This window comes from Plecotus auritus (assembly GCF_963455305.1).
Source record: "Plecotus auritus genome assembly, chromosome: 7".
NCBI classification, from domain to species: domain Eukaryota; kingdom Metazoa; phylum Chordata; class Mammalia; order Chiroptera; family Vespertilionidae; genus Plecotus; species Plecotus auritus.
The window spans coordinates 20,288,029-20,304,194 of record NC_137774.1 but is presented as its reverse complement, the minus strand read 5'-3'; positions in this window follow the sequence as shown (position 1 = coordinate 20,304,194).

Below are 16,166 nucleotides of genomic sequence, written 5' to 3'. Positions count from 1 at the left end.
GGAGAGCAGCCTCGGGCCCCTTCTTGGGACCTCGGATGTGGTCCAGGACCTTTTCCATGCAAACTCCGCCCCTCGCACACTGCTCTAGCCATCTTGTTTTCAGACTCACCAAGTTCATTCCCACCACCACTCCACGCATCATTTGGCTCATTCCTTCCGATCTCAGCTCTGAGCATGCCCTCCTCAGCGGCTGGGGTGGAGGTGGAGATGCAGGAGATACCCTGGATTATGTGCCCTGGTGACAGTGCTGGGAACCACGCCTGGCGCTCATGCTGTTCTTTGGCCAAAAGCATTTAAGAAGCAGGAAAAAGCAAGACCGTGAACATAATGTCCCATGTAAACAGGACCTGAAATCCCCCAGCACCTGCTGGTCCTGCCTGCCCTGCTAAGGTTAGCAGCTTTACAAAGAAGGAAAAATCCAGGAGGCCCATTCAAATTTGAATTTAATTTAAAAAAAAATTTTTTTTTTGTTTGTTTAAGTATGTCCCACTTATTACATGGCATATATTAAAACTATATTTGTTGTTTATCTGAAATTTAAATCTAAGTGTGTGTTCTGTATTTTATCTGGCAATCCTACCCCTTTTCCTGTTTGGGGAGGACAGGCAAGGGGCCTCCTAGCCACGGTGGCCCCTCCCAGCACAGCTTCCCCGCCCCAGCAACAAACACCCAGTTCACTTCTATTGGGCATGTGCTTGAGCTGCAGAGAATCCAGAGGGCATTGAAGACAGGGTCCCCAGTCCCAAGGCCCCGGGAGATGCAAACGCTGGACACAGAATTCATTCACTCTTTACAGCCATTTTATCAAGTCCCTTCCATGTGGCAAGTGCTGGGCGACATTGGGGCTATAACAATGACTGTGACAGGCACAGCCTTGGGAGTCAGCACACGAGAAGGGTGCTTAACCCAGATGTGAGGCTGAGGGGAGGCGTCTGGGGCATGTGGCATAGAATCATAGAGCTCCAGGCCGAGCAGGGGTTAAGCTGGCAAAGGGACAGTGGGCAGGAGTGTTCCTGGACACAGAAACAGCCGCAGGACAAGAGCACCCTGGCTGGTAGCTCAGTTGGTTAATGCCCAGTCCTGATGCACCAAGTGCAGGTCCGATTCCCCGTCAGGGCACATGCAAGAATCAACCAATGAGTGCATGAATAAGCAGAACAACAAATTGATCTCAGTCCTCTCTCTCTCTCTCTCTCTCTCTCTCTCTCTCTCTCTCTCTCTCTCTCCCTCTCCCCCCCCCCCTCTCTCTCTCTCTCTCTCTCGCCCTCTCTCTCCCTCTCTCTCCCTCTCTCTCTCTCTCTCTCTCCCTCTCTCTCTCTCTCCCTTTCTCCCTCTCTCCCTCTCCCTCTCCCTCTCCCTTTCTCCCTCTCTCCCTCTCCCTCTCCCTCTCCCTCTCCCTCTCCCTCTCCCTCTCCCTCTCCCTCTCCCTCTCCCTCTCTCTCTCTCTCTCTCTCTCCAATTAAAAAAAAAAATGTTTTTTTTAAGGAGCAAGAGCTTGCTGTGCTGGAAGGAGGCGGAAGAGGCACCGTGCTTGGCCGCCGGGGCCACTGCCTAAATCAACATGCCTGGACCAAAGGCTGCCCCAGCTCAGGGAGGTGGCCTTGCCTTGGCACCGCAAATAATGGACAGACACATACCCTGACCAGTCGACAGAGTTCCTGAGGAACTTGCTCCAACTTCCTTGAAAAGAAAACTGGGCTGAATGGGAAAGCCCATGGCTACGTGGATGAGCTTACAGGGGAACAACAGTCACTCGGGAAAGCCTGCGCTCCAGCTTCTCCGGAGCAGAGGTGGCCAGACAGGCAGCAGCCCCGGCAGGAGTGGCAGGAGCTTCCAGCAGAGCAGCCGCCATGTGGCAGCGAAGCAGGGGGTTGGCCACAGAGCTTCCCCGAGCCACCGATGGAGACAGTGAGTCACGTGAGACCCCCAGCATGCGAGGGGATGAGGCTGAGGGACCTCAAAGGCTGTGTGTCCCAAGGTGACCTGGAGGCTGAGTGACCCGCCTGCCCATGAGCCAGAATCGCACTGCAGGATGGGTGGAGAAGCAACGAGAATCAGGTCAGGCCAGCTTTTTACCTCGGCAGACCCCGAGGGAACGGGTTGTGAGATGGATGAGCAGTGGTGGGGACCAGCTGGGTGCAGGAGGTGGCACAACAGCACTGGGCACCCAAGGTGGGAGGCAACGAAAGGGGAGCCTTTCCCAACTCCCAGTGTGTCTCTGTGAAGCCCCTGGGCCGGCGGGGGGCGGGGGGGGGGGGGGCGCGGGTCAGGAGGAATTCCTTTCTTTTCCCTCTCTCCCTTCCTCCCTCCCTCCCTTCCTCCATCCCTTCTTCTCTTCCTCCCTGCCTCTTTCCCTTCTTCTCTTCCTCCCTCCCTCCCTTCCTCAACTGTCAGGCACTGTTCTAGGCCCTGCAGAGACAGTAAGCAGAAAGACAGACAAGCCCCTGCTTTCATGTAACTTATGTGAAGTGGGGGAGACAGAACATGAAAAAGTAAACTAACAACATATATACATGCAAATGTACACACACGTACACAGAAACCTAATTGCATGTAGCAACAAGTGCATGAAGAACACAGCAGGAGGAAAGGGCTGGAGCATCGCGGGAGGGAAGGCTCTCTAGGGGAGAGGATGGAAGGGCAAGCCCTGCAGCAGGAGCGTGCACGGCCCTGCCCTCCAGCACTCCTCTTTCCCCAGCACAGAATCAGCACCGAGGGAAGCAGGGATGTGAACAGGTCATTAGAGAGGGCAGAGGTCGGAGATGTGAGCAGGGACGCCCCCAGCATTGGAGTTGTGTCTCACCATGACCATGTCCATCACACACACGGGCGAGTCTGGGCACCAGGTCACAGTCAGTAGGACACAGCCAGGCTCCTCCAGCCCAGAAGCTCTGCCCTGCGGCTGGTGGCATGGGCTGAGCAGGAGGCATCGGCCCCAACATCACACTCCTTGGGCCAGCTCTCCCCTCCAAAAAGGAAATCGTTAGGAGGTGTATGCCCTGCCTAGTCTATTCTCAATCCCCCCCTCCCTGCTGTTCTCCCTGAGTCAGTCAACCAATCAACAAGCATCGAAGACTTGTGTGAGTGCTAGCAGCATTGTGGAGAGCAAGAAACACTCAGGGGAGCAAGAGTGTGCAGCCTGGGGTGACAGCAGAGGCCTGGAGAGGCACAGGGCGGAGCTGCTGATATTGACAGGTATCTAATCACCTCCAGACACCAGCCCCAAACTGCACGGCAGGGACTTCTGTACTTTGTTCAAAGCTTGTGACAGCTCTGGGTTCTCACCTTGGGTCCTAAACCTATTCTAACTCTGGCTCCATATTCCCTGCTTCTCAGCCAAGCCCCTTGTGCCAGGGGTGCAGCGAGGAAGTGGTAACCACTCAAGCCAAACGTGCAGGGTGAACAAGCCACCACCGAAGCTGCCCCATGGGAGATGGGCGAAGGCACAGCTGTGCCTCAGCTGTAGCTCTGTGGCAGCCCTCTCCCAGGCAGGGCTTCAGCCGAACTCAGAAAAGCAGGAGGAAGGGGGTAGGCATGTGAGGCCCTGCCTCCGAGGAGTGCACTAAGCCTGGGTCACATCCAAGGTCGCAGCAGGTCAGCAGCACACGGTCCTGAGTCAGAGGTTCCATTTGCCCTGCCCTGCTTGCTCCTCCCCTCTCTCCATCCTAGCTGCTACTTCTGACCTTGGCCTTCACCTCCTGTCTCAAGTGTGCCTATCAGGTCAGCTGGTCTTAATTGAGAGCAGATTAGCTGTGAAGGCACCTTGACCTTAACTCAGAAGCTCCCTCACCCAAGAAGCCACACTCCCAGCTGGTGGGAGAGCCTAAGTAAGCGGTCATCTGGTGCCGGGGAGAACCACGCCCCTCAGCTGGTCCTGAATTTGGGTTGATCCTTAATGTCCTAGACCCGTGATCGGCAAACTGTGGCTCGCGAGCCACATGCGGCTCTTTGGCCCCTTGAGTGTGGCTCTTCCACAAAATACCACGGCCTGGGCGAGTCTATTTTGAAGAAGTGGCGTTAGAAGAAGTTTAAGTTTAAAAAATTTGGCTCTCAAAAGAAATTTCAATCGTTGTACTGTTGATATTTGGCTCTGTTGTCTAATGAGTTTGCCGACCACTGTCCTATACGTATATGTATTCCAGAATTTCAAAATAGTGCGATTATCTCTCCATTTAATTCAGGTGCTCTATCTATCAGATTATAACCCTCCCCCCACCCCCACCCCCACATCAGTTCAAGGTCTCACCCAAAGACCCAGGGCCCAAAAGTGTTCCCTGGGGTTGGCTGTTAGGCTCCAGGGCCTAAGGCTGTTGGAAGCCAAGACCACTACTTGTAGCTTTAATACGTCGTTATCCATCCCCACATCCCATCATCTGCTGTGATGTCAGTTGCCCTTCACAGCTGGAGGGGCAGTGTCAGGTCCAAACAGCATGACTGCAGGCAGTCTCGTCTATCTGTGGAGTTTTCTCTCCTCCCATGGGCCTCTCTTCATAGGATACACACACACACACACACACACACACACACACACACACCCCAGGGCTTAATTTGACCAGGGCTCAGTCCTGGCTGCTTCACTTCACTGCAGAGTCAGGACCTGGCTGCCCCTTTTTGCCTGGGCAGCTGCAACACCAGCAAACGTGGCCCTATGCCAGCGAGCCCTCCTTCCGAGCTCTTTAGTGGCCCAGCGCTCTGTTCCTGGGCCTCCTTGGAGTCCCAACGGCACCCAGGTGGCCGGGTGAGCACCCTCTCCAGAGCTGGGCCCCATCCAGGTTCCTCCAGGGAAGGGTTTTTCCCCAGAAGTCCTGCATCTTCTCAACAGCTGACCCTGGGAGGGCCTGCTGAGATAGAAGGGTCTCCTCTCGGTGGGTTCCTCCTCCTCTGCTTGTTGGTAAACTCACCCACCCCCCTGTCAAGGGAGAGGTGACAGGAGGTGGCCTCTGCCTGGCCTCAGAAGTCCACTGCCACCTTCTGCTCAACATGGGATTTCTGCCCAACATCTGCCTCAAAGGCCCCTCGAGAGGTGTTTCCTAAAACTAAGCAAGTTCCTCCAAGGTAGCGAGATGGCAAAAATGCCATTTTCCTCCTAGGAATCCTCCTCTGACCCATGTTCAAAGCCTTCCAGGGAGTTTGTTTATTGAGGGGCCCTGGGGAAAGGGTGGGGACACCAGGCAGAGGGCTCCTAAGGGCCGGGCACTCACAGGGCCTGGCCAGGGCCCTGGACATCTAGAAGGGAGGGGTGGACCCCAAAGAGGAACTTGCCTCCGTGCTCTGGGTCCCATGATGGAGACTGTTAGAGGCCAACAGGGGCGCCTCTCCCCCAGCCCAGTGCGGCTGGCAGACCCCTAGCTCCAGCTCCCACGCTGGTGGCAGCCGTCCCCCCCACTCTCCCCTCTCTGTGGGCCCCAAGTTTCTGTCTGTGCTGTCACCGCAAGCCGTGTTTGGCCTCCCTCGTTCTCAGCTTCTCTCTCAGTGTCTCTTGCTGCTTCCTTCCATCTGTCTTCCTGTCTGAGTGAGGTTCCCTGGGCTCCCTGAGTGTGGGCAGTTCCATTCATTTCCTGGCTCCTCTCCAGGAACAATGTGTAACATACACACGGCCACAGTAAGATACACACCGGGCCTGGGGAGCACGTTAGGGCCAGTTAGAGCCCCCAAGTCCCCAAGCCCCCAAGCTGCAAGCTGGGCCCCAGTGGGATTAGGAAGGGGGGGTCACTACGGTCTATGAAAGAAGTAATATTTTAAATAGAAAAGAAAGACTATTTGGAATACAAGGTAATGTAACCAAGAAAGAACAGCTGCACCTGGACTGCTATCTGCTGATTGCTTTGATAGACCGAGTGATTCTTGTTTTCATCCCTTTATTGCTGACTATTGAGCCCTTTATCAGGGACCAGACCCCCAGGGGACTGATAGAGGGACTGTGGAGGTCGGTGAGAGCTGGGCACAGGCAGGAGGCAGGAGCCACACCAGGATGGGCTTTGGACTTGACACTAAGGAGTGTGGCTTCTGCCCCTCAGTTGACAATGAGCCAGGGGAGGGGTTTTTGTTTGTTTGTTTGTTTGTTTTTAATATATTTTTATTGATTTCAGAGAGGAAGCGAGAGGGAGAGAGAGAGAGAAACATCAGGAATGAGGGCGAATCATTGATCGGCTGCCTCCTGCATGGCCCCTACGGGGGATGGAGCCCACAATCCAGGCATGAAGTTCTGCTACCCCGGCCGGGAATCAAACCATGATCTCCTGGTTCATAGGTCCGATGCTCAACCACTGAGCCACACCGGCTGGGCCAGGGAAGGGTTTTAAGGGAATGGATGCTGTGATTGGATTCACATTTCTGGACAAGCATCCACTCTCACAGCTGTATGTTAGCCTGGTCTGGAGGGGAGGCCAGAGGAACCATAAGGGTCTACTAGTATAGTGAGGCGGGGACAGTGGCCGTAGGACTGGAGCAGAGGGAGCCAGGAAGAGGCTAAGCAAGGAGCACCAGCAGGTGGCCGGAACAGAGAGCTGATCATCCTGAGATGAGAACACAGTGGAATTATTAGGATAATGGAGACAGGCTTCATTTAAAAAAAAAAAAAAAAAGGTTTATTATGTAATACTAGTGGCCCAATGCATGAAATTCATGCACATTAAAAGGGAATTAATTAGAGGAAATATTTTAATATTGCTATTTGCCCTTCGCTGTGGGGGAGGGAGGGACGTGAGCCTCACATCCCCAGGCCCATTGCCAGGGGCGGGGACACAAGCCTCACGTCCTGGGGGGCCTGTTGACGGGGTCTGGGACGTGAGCCTCAAGTCCTCGGGCCAGCGCAGGGGGCGGGGATGCGAGCCTCACATCCCAGGGCCCATTGCCAGGGGTGGGGACGCGAGCCTCATGTCCCAGGGGGCCCTGTTGCTGAGGTCGGGGATGCGAGCCTCAAGTCCCCCGGCTGGCGCAGGGGGTGGGAACGTGAGCCTCATGTGCCCAGGCAGCGCAAGTCCCCACCCACCCGCTCCTGCTGCACACGCAGCCTGGACCGGTCGTTACGTGACAGCATCCCAACTAATTTGCATATTACCCTATTATTAGATGGAATATATTATGTATAATATAAGTATGTATGTACATGATATCTGATGTATACATAGATTAGGAAGCATAATAAAGCGAACACCCCTAGACCCACTACCCAACACCACTCTTGTCTTGCTGTGTCCTGTCCTTCCCTTTCCCATCTCTGGCCCCCACCTGCACGCCTGGGTTTATCAGCCTCTTTCTTTTCAAGAATAATTTCAGTACTTTGTATCTCACATGGTGTAATCTTTCTCATTTTAGGGATAAATTTAAAAATGTGTCTCCTAGATATGTATCTAAGAGAAACGAAACCATGTTTGCAAAAAGACTTCCATGCAAAGCAGCCCTATTCAGAGTAGCTCAGAAGTGGAAACAGCCCAAGTGTCCACCAGCTGGTGAATGGGTAACAAAATGTGGTATATCCACACAATGGAAGATTATTGGGCAACAAAAGGAATGAAGTTCCGATACATGCTACAACATGGATAAGCTCCAATGATGCTCAAGTGTGAACAAATGAAGCCAGACACAAAAGACTACATATTGTATGATTCCATTTGTATGAAATGTCCAGTAAAGTCCAATCTACAGAGACAGACTACAGGTCAGAGGTTGCCTGTGGCTGGGGGTGGGAATGGGAAGTGACCAAGGGTTACTTTGGGGTGTTGGAAATGTACTGAAATTAGACAGTGTGGTAGTTGTACCATTCTGTAAATAACCTAAAAATCATTAAGTCATACATTTAAAACGGGTGAATTATGCTGCAACACAGAAATGGGAATTACACTTCAATAAAAGGCATCACAGTCGAGTCTTCAGGGGCTTGTGTCTTCTCTTGCAATGATGCTTCTGAGACCGAGTGGGCGCTATGGCGTAGAGTAACGTAGACAGAGCCGCCGTCGTTTATGTTCACAACCCTATCCAGTCCACAGTCCACGCTCCAGGCTCCAACCCTGTCTCTGGACACTTGAGCAACTTCTTTTTTTTTTTCTCTATCACAGAACAATTTTCCCGGAAGGTTCTTGTACACGCCCCCTTGGTTCACACAGGTAACTTTATTGAATCCAAATGAAGTACCAGGCTAGTATATTGTATGTCTTTTTGTTCACATCATTATTTGAGGAATTCATTTCTTACTACATTTTATGGAAGTGTTATTCCCTCGACGGATTGAAAATGGAGACAAACACAAAGCTGGCTCTTGTCCCAGTTCGAGATGCGTCGCTCTGGGAATGCAGTGGGAGTGAAGTTGCTGGGTCAAGGGTATGCCACAGTTCAGGAGAGTCCAAATGGCCGACCGCTTTCTGAACGCGTTGTGCTGATTTGCATTCCCGCCGGCAGCGCATGAGAGTTCCCACGTTGCGCCACCTCTTCAGCAGCACTCAGTTATTGTCCACTTTCTAACGTTGCGCCAATTTCGTGGGTATGGCATCTTTTCATTCCTTTGTTGCTAAGTGAGGTGGAACATCTTTGTATATGTTTATGGGGAGTTTGTACTTCTTCTTCTGTGCTATTCTTTCTGTCCTTTACCTAAGTCTTTTCCTTATTGATTCATACAATTCTTTATATATTCTAGATATTAGTCCCTTGTCATTTTCCCCATTGATTTTTTTAGAGACAGTGGAATGGAGGGAGGAGAGAGGGAGAGGGAGAGGGAGAGGGAGAGGGAGAGGGAGAGGGAGAGGGAGAGGGAGAGGGAGAGGGAGAGGGAGAGGGAGAGGGAGAGAGAGATGGGATTGAACCTGCAACCCAGGAACGTGCCAAGCCGGCCAGGGCAGTCCCTTGTCATTTACATGCGTTGCAGGTGTCCTTCCCAGTTTGGGACGTGTTTGAATTTTCTCGGGTGCCTTTTTATAGCAGAAGGTCTAATTTGTAAAGTAATTGGATTTTATCTATTCTTTCCCTTTCTGGCTCCTCTTCCCTCCCCCACATGCTATCTCCCTGCACAGCCCCTACTGAACTGACAAGCCCGGAGCAGAGCATGCTGGGCCCTCCCAGACCGGCACCCTCCAGCCCCCAGGCTCATCTCAGCCCCACTTTATCCTCAGTCCTTTATTCCGGAGCCTGTGCGCTCACCTCCATTCTTTCCTGGCTGCAGAGACCTCTCCCCTGGGCGCCCCGCAGAACCAAGTCATCCTCAAACCGCAGCTCCAACACAACCTCCTGTTTTTATCCGATTTATTTATCTATTTTTACAGCCCGAGGGGTTTTGCTGCTGTTGTTTTGGTATTGGCCTGGTTTTTTAATACCTACTGAGCCACGAATTCACACGGAAGGGGGCCAGCAGCTCGGGCTCCTTCCCGCCGGTTCTCACAAGGTGGGCCTCTCTGGGCGGACCAGGCGGGTGCTTCGGTCGAACCCAGGTACCTTGCTCTTTTGCTCCCTTCTTTCTCGGATCACTCCCCTTCACATATTTCAGGAAGCCATTGTGGCTCTTGGAGCAATTAATATGCCCAGAACGTCCATTAATTCTCTTGGCAAGCATCTCGCCCTTAACTTGTTTGTTTCCCACAATGCCCACACTGTGGGCTCGTCCAGTTTTGCCATGGTAACATTTGTGGGGCCTTCCTTTTGAGCAGTGCCCGTTCCCTTGATGTTGACAATACCACCTTTCTTATAGATTCACGTGTATGTGGCCAAAGGAACAACTCGGTGTTTCTGAAAGGCCCAGAGGGCACACAGCGGGGTCTCTTCCCGTTCCCTTTGTCTCGGCCATTTCGGTGAATTACTAGAAGATGCAGATGCTGCTGCAAGACACAACCTCCTCTTTTTAGGAGCATCTCCAGGCCCCCAAGGCTGAGCCACTTCTTCCTCTATTCCGAGGGCCCAGGCCTTGCTAAGCATCAGGTGGCTGTTAGCATAGGCCAGTGGTCGGCAAACTGCGGCTCGCGAGCCACGTGCGGCTCTTTGGCCCCTTGAATTTTTAGCAAAGGCCAGCTTAGGAGTAACCTAATTAAGTTAATAACAATGTACCTACCTATATAGTTTAAGTTTAAAAAATTTGGCTCTCAAAAGAAATTTCAATTGTTGTACTGTTGATATTTGGCTCTGTTGACTAATGAGTTTGCCGACCACTGGCATAGGCATTGTTGTTTTTCTGTTTTGTTTTTCGTTTTTTTGTGTTTTTTGTTTTGTTTTGTTTTGTTTGAATTATTAAGGGTGGGGGCCAGGTGGAGCCTCTTTCTTGAAGAGGCACACTGAGACCTGGGCCTAAATGCTTTTTATTCAGTTTTAGATACACATCTTGCCCTCAGTAAAGCACAGCAAACAGGTAGCAGACAGACCATCTCTAAGGTCAGTAAAGATCAGTAAGGTCCAGTAAACATTTACGTGGAGGCTATCAGGTCAGGAAATTGCTTCGAGCCACCACTATCTCAACACGAACAATCGGTGCTTAGCGTCAGCCTGCTAACGTTCAAGGTCCATCGGCCTTCCGCGTTCCTTGGTGCACGCTCATGACAGTATTGGCAAGCGGAGGCTTCCCGCATGTATGTGGCATAGTGTGTTATTCAGTTTCATTTGCGTTGCTCTTTTTAAATGACAGTTTGCATGCAACATGATGTTGTGTTAGTTTCAGGTGTACAGCATAGTAGCTAGATAATCATGTGCTTTACAAAGGGTTCCTTCCCCCCGATATTTCCAGTACCCACCTAGCATAGGCGTTTTTGACTCTTAAAGGGGCATCATTTTTACTTCGGATAAGTGTAATTTATTAAAGAGACACAACATTTCAAAACATGGGACTTCTTAGCCATGGGATGTTTGGAAGGGAACAAGGTGGGGAACCACTGCTTATTCTGCCAGTGATGCCTACCTTATCCGTGACACCCTCCATGTGAACATTTCCAGGGACAGGAAGCTCACTGCCTCCGCGGGCTGGACTGCTCTGATTTCTTACGCTAACTCCGACTTCTGCCTCATCATTCATACTCGTTGTTCTTCCCTCTGCTCTCTAGAGAAACACTTAGTGAGTCTTTTTCTCTCTTTGATGTGACCACCCTCAACAGGAGAGGTAGCATCCGTGTCCGTGTGGCTCCTCTTCCCCAGCGGACACACACCACCTGCAGTGCTTCCTGGGAAGCGATGGTTTGCAGATCCCTCTGCACCTGCTCATCTCCTTGTGAACGGGCCGCAGACGTTTCCAGAATCCTCACAAACTGCACACGCACGTTCAGGGAAAACCCCAGGGCCAGTCTGACAGCACAGAGGGGGCCCCAATCCCGTCCACGTGAGTTACTGCAGCTGAGGAGGCTGGAGGCCGGGCTGGCAGCCTTGCCAGACCTGTGGTCCACACTGCACCCAGGAGCTGGTGAAAACCTGCAGATCTTTTCCTGGGAAAAGTCACCAGTTTGTTTATATGCATCCGATCTCTTCCCTCTCGATGCAGAGTATCCACAGAACCCATCCTCACTGCTGTGACTTGCACACCTATCTTTTGAAAAAGTTTTCTTTTGTGCCTATGTTTAGCTCTCCCCTGCAGCTTCATGTCCAGCACAAATTTAATGAGAAAGATACTATGTTTTTTAATGTTACATTCCAAGGATAATACCCCTTGGCAACTGAGCCTGTTTGGAGCCGTCTCCACTGCACTCTGGTTTGGGTGTCAGGCTCCGACCCAGGAGGCAGGGTCAGGGAAGGTGCACGTCTCTTGGCCAGGCCTAGGGCGAGGCCCGGCTTTGCCATGGCTGAGACAGTGACAGTCCGCCTCCGCCGCCCGGGCCAGGAACGGCTGAGTAATCTTGGACTCATGTCTGTCCTGTCTCCTATTGCCTAATCTTGCCTGGCCCTCATTAAAAACATCTCGCTCCTTTACTTTCTCTCACTTGTTCCTCCACACATTTCTCCTGGGACCACAGTGCCTGTGCCGGAGCCTGAGCCTGGTCTCACAAACACAGACGCCCGGATATTTACAAGCAATTCCCGAAGAGGTGCCAGGCCCCTGGGGGTGTCTCTCAGATTGCGCCCTGACAGGAGGACTAGGAGTTGGTCAAACCAGTAGCTGGAAGACTCACATTTCAAGCCGAGGAAACAAAGGAATGTCCACTGCTCAGCACTGGGATGTGAGCAGAGGGTGCCAGGCCTCCTCCTAAGGAAGGTTTAGGTTGGCAGTGCCCTGACTGAAGGCCAGAGGCAGTGGAGGGAGGCAGCCACAGGGGGTGTGGGTGGGAGGCAGAGACGGAGGAGAGACGTGGGATTCAGGGGACAGCAGAAGGGACCAGGGAAGGAAAGGGGGCAGCAGTGATTGGATGGAGGGAGGAGTTGAAAGGGGTGATGATGCCTTGAAAAGCATGCTCCTAGGGGAGGAACATTCTAGAAGCAGGTTAGGTGGTGGGAGAGCGAGGAGCTGAGGACTAGGTTTTGGAGGGCCCCGGTCCTTTGCTGTGAGGAGGTGGGTGACTGAGGAGCCAGCTCTGCTGCTCACTCCCACCACCGCCACCTCTGGGGCTCCTCAGTCCCCTCCCCTTTCTGCAGTCAGGAGACCCTTTGCTCCTTTTCTCTGCCTGCCTCCTGCCTCGGGATGCTGCTGGACCAAGCGTCCACCCCAGAGAGTCTTCAGGAGGGGTTGAATGCCCCCTACACCCCCTGCACCACCCCGAGCCCAGCATATTCACAGCTCACCAACTTCTGCATCTCAGTCACGCTGGGTGAGTGTGGGAGGGGCAAGTGAGAGCTGCTGGGGACCAAGGAGTTCAGGATACTGGCAGGGCTGGGAAGGCGTTGTTCATGTTAGGGCTTTGAGAGATGGTAGGTTTGGGCTAAGCACAGAGGGTATTCAGTGAGAGAACCACAGGCTTCTCTGAAAACAGACCAATAATCAGGAGATTCCTTGATGAACATAGAATGACAGAAGTAAACATTTGGGCATATTTTTAAGTAGGTTACATTAAAATATAATTATACCTAAACTACAAAATTCCCCCGTCAAAGTGTACAATTCAGATGTTTCTAGTATATTTGCAGAGCTGTGCAACCATCACCAGTAATTTCCCTAGAACATCTTCATCATCCCATGAAGAAACCCCATACCATTGGCACTCACTCTCGTTCCCCCTCCCTCCAACCCCTGGCACCACTCACCTACTTTCTGTCTCTATGGATTTGCCTATTCTAGACATTTCACATAAGTGGATTTATACCTACGTGGCCTTTATGACTGGCATCTTTCACTTAGTATAATTTTTTAAAATATATATATATTTTTTACTTATTTCAGAGAGGAAGGGAGAGGGAGAGAGAGAGAGAAACATCAATGTTGAGAGAGAATTATTGATCAGCTGCCTCCTGCACGCCCCCGCCTGGGGATCGAGCCCACAACCTGGGCATGTGTCCTTGACAGGAATCGAACCCGGGACCCTTCAGTCCAATGTTCTATCTGCTGAGCCAAACCAGGGAGGGCAGTGTAATCTTTTTAAGACTCATCCATGTTGTAGAAATAGTTCATTTCTTTATAGGACTAAACAATACTCTATTATATAAATGTACCATATTTTGTTTATTCATTCGTCAGTTGATAGACATTTGGAGTTTTTCCAATTTTTGGTTAACATAAATAATATTATCCTCCTTTGAACATTCATGTAAAAGTTTTCATGTGGACATATTTCCAATTCTCCTGGCTATATACCCAGGAATGGCATTGCTGGGTCACATGGTAACTCTATGTTTAACATTTTGAGGAACTGCCAATCTGTTTTCTTTTTTAAAAAAATATATTTTTATTACTGATTTCAGAGAGGAAAGGAGAGGGAGAGAGATAGAAACATCAATGATGAGAAAAAATCATTGATTGGCTGCCTCCTGCATGCCCCCTGCTAAGGATAGAGCCCACAACCCAAGCATGTGCCCTGACCGGGAATAGAACTGTGACCTCCTGGTTCATAGGTCAATACCCAACCACTGAGCCACACTGGCCGAGCCCATTCTGTTTTCCAACATTGCTTCAGCATTTTACAATCCATCAGGAATGTACAGAGATTCCCATTTCTCCATCTCTTTGACAACATTTGCTCTTGTCTGCCTTTTTCACTTTAGGCATTTTGGGTACAAAGTGGTATTTCATTGTGGTTTGGTTCGCATTTCCCAATGACTAATGAAGTTGAGCATCTTTCTATGTGTGCTTGATCATTTGTGTGTGTCTTTGGAAAATGTCTATTTAAATCTTCTGCCCACTTTTTAACTGAGTTATTTGTCTCTTTATTGTTGAGTTGTACGAGTTCTTCATATATTCTGGACACAAGCCCCTTATCATATACGTGCTTTCTCCCAGTCTGTGCGTTGTCTTTTCATTTTCTTGATGGTGTCCTTTGAAGCACAAAAGTTTTTCATTTTGATGAAGACCAATTTACCTTTTACCGTTTACCAAGTTTTCTTTTGTGACTTGTGCTGCCAGTGTCATATCTAAGAAACCATTGCCTAATCCAAAGTCACAAAGATTATACATGTGCTTTTTATAAGATTTTTATGATTTTTAGCTCTTACATTGTCTATGACCATTTGGGGTTAATTTTTGTGAACGGGATGAGGAAGGGTCCAACTTCATTCTTTTGCATGTGGAAATCCAGCTGTCCCAGGACCTTCTGGTAAAAAGACTTTCTTCCCTTTCCCACTACCCCATTTAATTGTCTTGGCACCCTTGCCAAAAATCCATTGAACATAAATGTAAGGCTTATGTCTGGACTCAATTCTGTTCCATTGTTGGGTGTATTTTCTAAGGGATTTTTTTCTCCAGCTGTGCTACCAGGTGGCCGATCCTTCCCTAGAAGAGAGATGCAGCCATCTCCCAAGCAGACTGCATTTCCTGAGTGGGTCAGGCCTCATCACAGGTACATCCTCCTGCAGGATCCAGACCTCCGCCATTGTTTTGCTGGCAGGTGGGAGGTAGCTGACCAAACCAAGGACCTTCTCTCTCTCCTGCCTCCTAAGGTTATTGTAAACATCAAATTAGATTACTTACATAAAAGAATTTAGGAAGGTCTGAAGTGCCATCCAAATGTAAGGTGTATTCTTCTCATTATTGTGCCTCTCCATCAGGAATAAGACCTAAATATTGAGAAGTCACTTTCCATTTTCACTCATTGGGATCAAGGTTATGATGTCTGTATTGTTGCAAATTCCAAATTAGTGAGGTTTGGTGCTTCATGTCCTTCTTAAGAGGCTGTGAGCTTGCCCTTGCCACCGGGAGATTGAATATCCATGTTGGCCATCCCTTCCTTCCACACCCCCTTCCTTGAATGAGGGCCTAGTTTGTGCCAGGCACTGTGCTAAGCTCACAGGCAGACACCTCTATCCTCCTGAACTCACAGTTTGGCCTAGCAGGGAAGCCGTATAATTCAACAAGCCATTATGGTCCATGTGACCATGATGGAGATGCAGGGTGACCCTCCAGCCAGCCCTGGTATCAGTTTGCTCCAGGTAAACCAGGGGGTTTAGATATCTTCCAACCTCAAATCGCCTTTGCTCCTATGAGGTCTCAAGGAGGCAGAGGCTGTCCCATGCTGAACTCAGGCCCTAACCCAGATGTTCTGTAGTGACTGTCACAATGCCACACTGTTAGACCTGAGAACGGGCCGGCAGGACCGAACACGGGCTCCACCATCCTCCCAGATTCAGTTCTCAGGAGCTCTTCAGAGGCGGGGCCGCAGCTGAAACCTCCTCCATCTGCCTTCTGCACCGTTTCTTTCCTGATACTAGAGAAGGGCTCCCTGGTTACAAGCTAAACCTCAGACTCTTCTTCCTCTCTACCCATCCCCCGGCCCTGGCCCCCCGGGACCACTCCTCCAGGGCCTGAAGGGGTGCCACTCTCAAAATCCCTCCCTCCAGCCTCCACCAGTGGACAGACTGCTCCTTCCCGGAAGACAGAAGTTCACATGTATGGATGACCCTTTGCCTTCAAGCCTGGAAAACCAAGCTGCCAGGACCACCTGAGAGCTGGGTGGCTCCAAGGAGAAGAGCCCGGGCCACTGCCTCACCCTCAGCCTGGTCCTCACCCTCACTAGGGCCACTCTGATCACGGGTGTCCACTGGGCCAGCAGTGACGTACACTGTTGTCCCCTGGTGAGAGGAAAAGCCACAGGACCCCAGCTTTCCTCTCCCCTTCCTCCTCTCTCCCC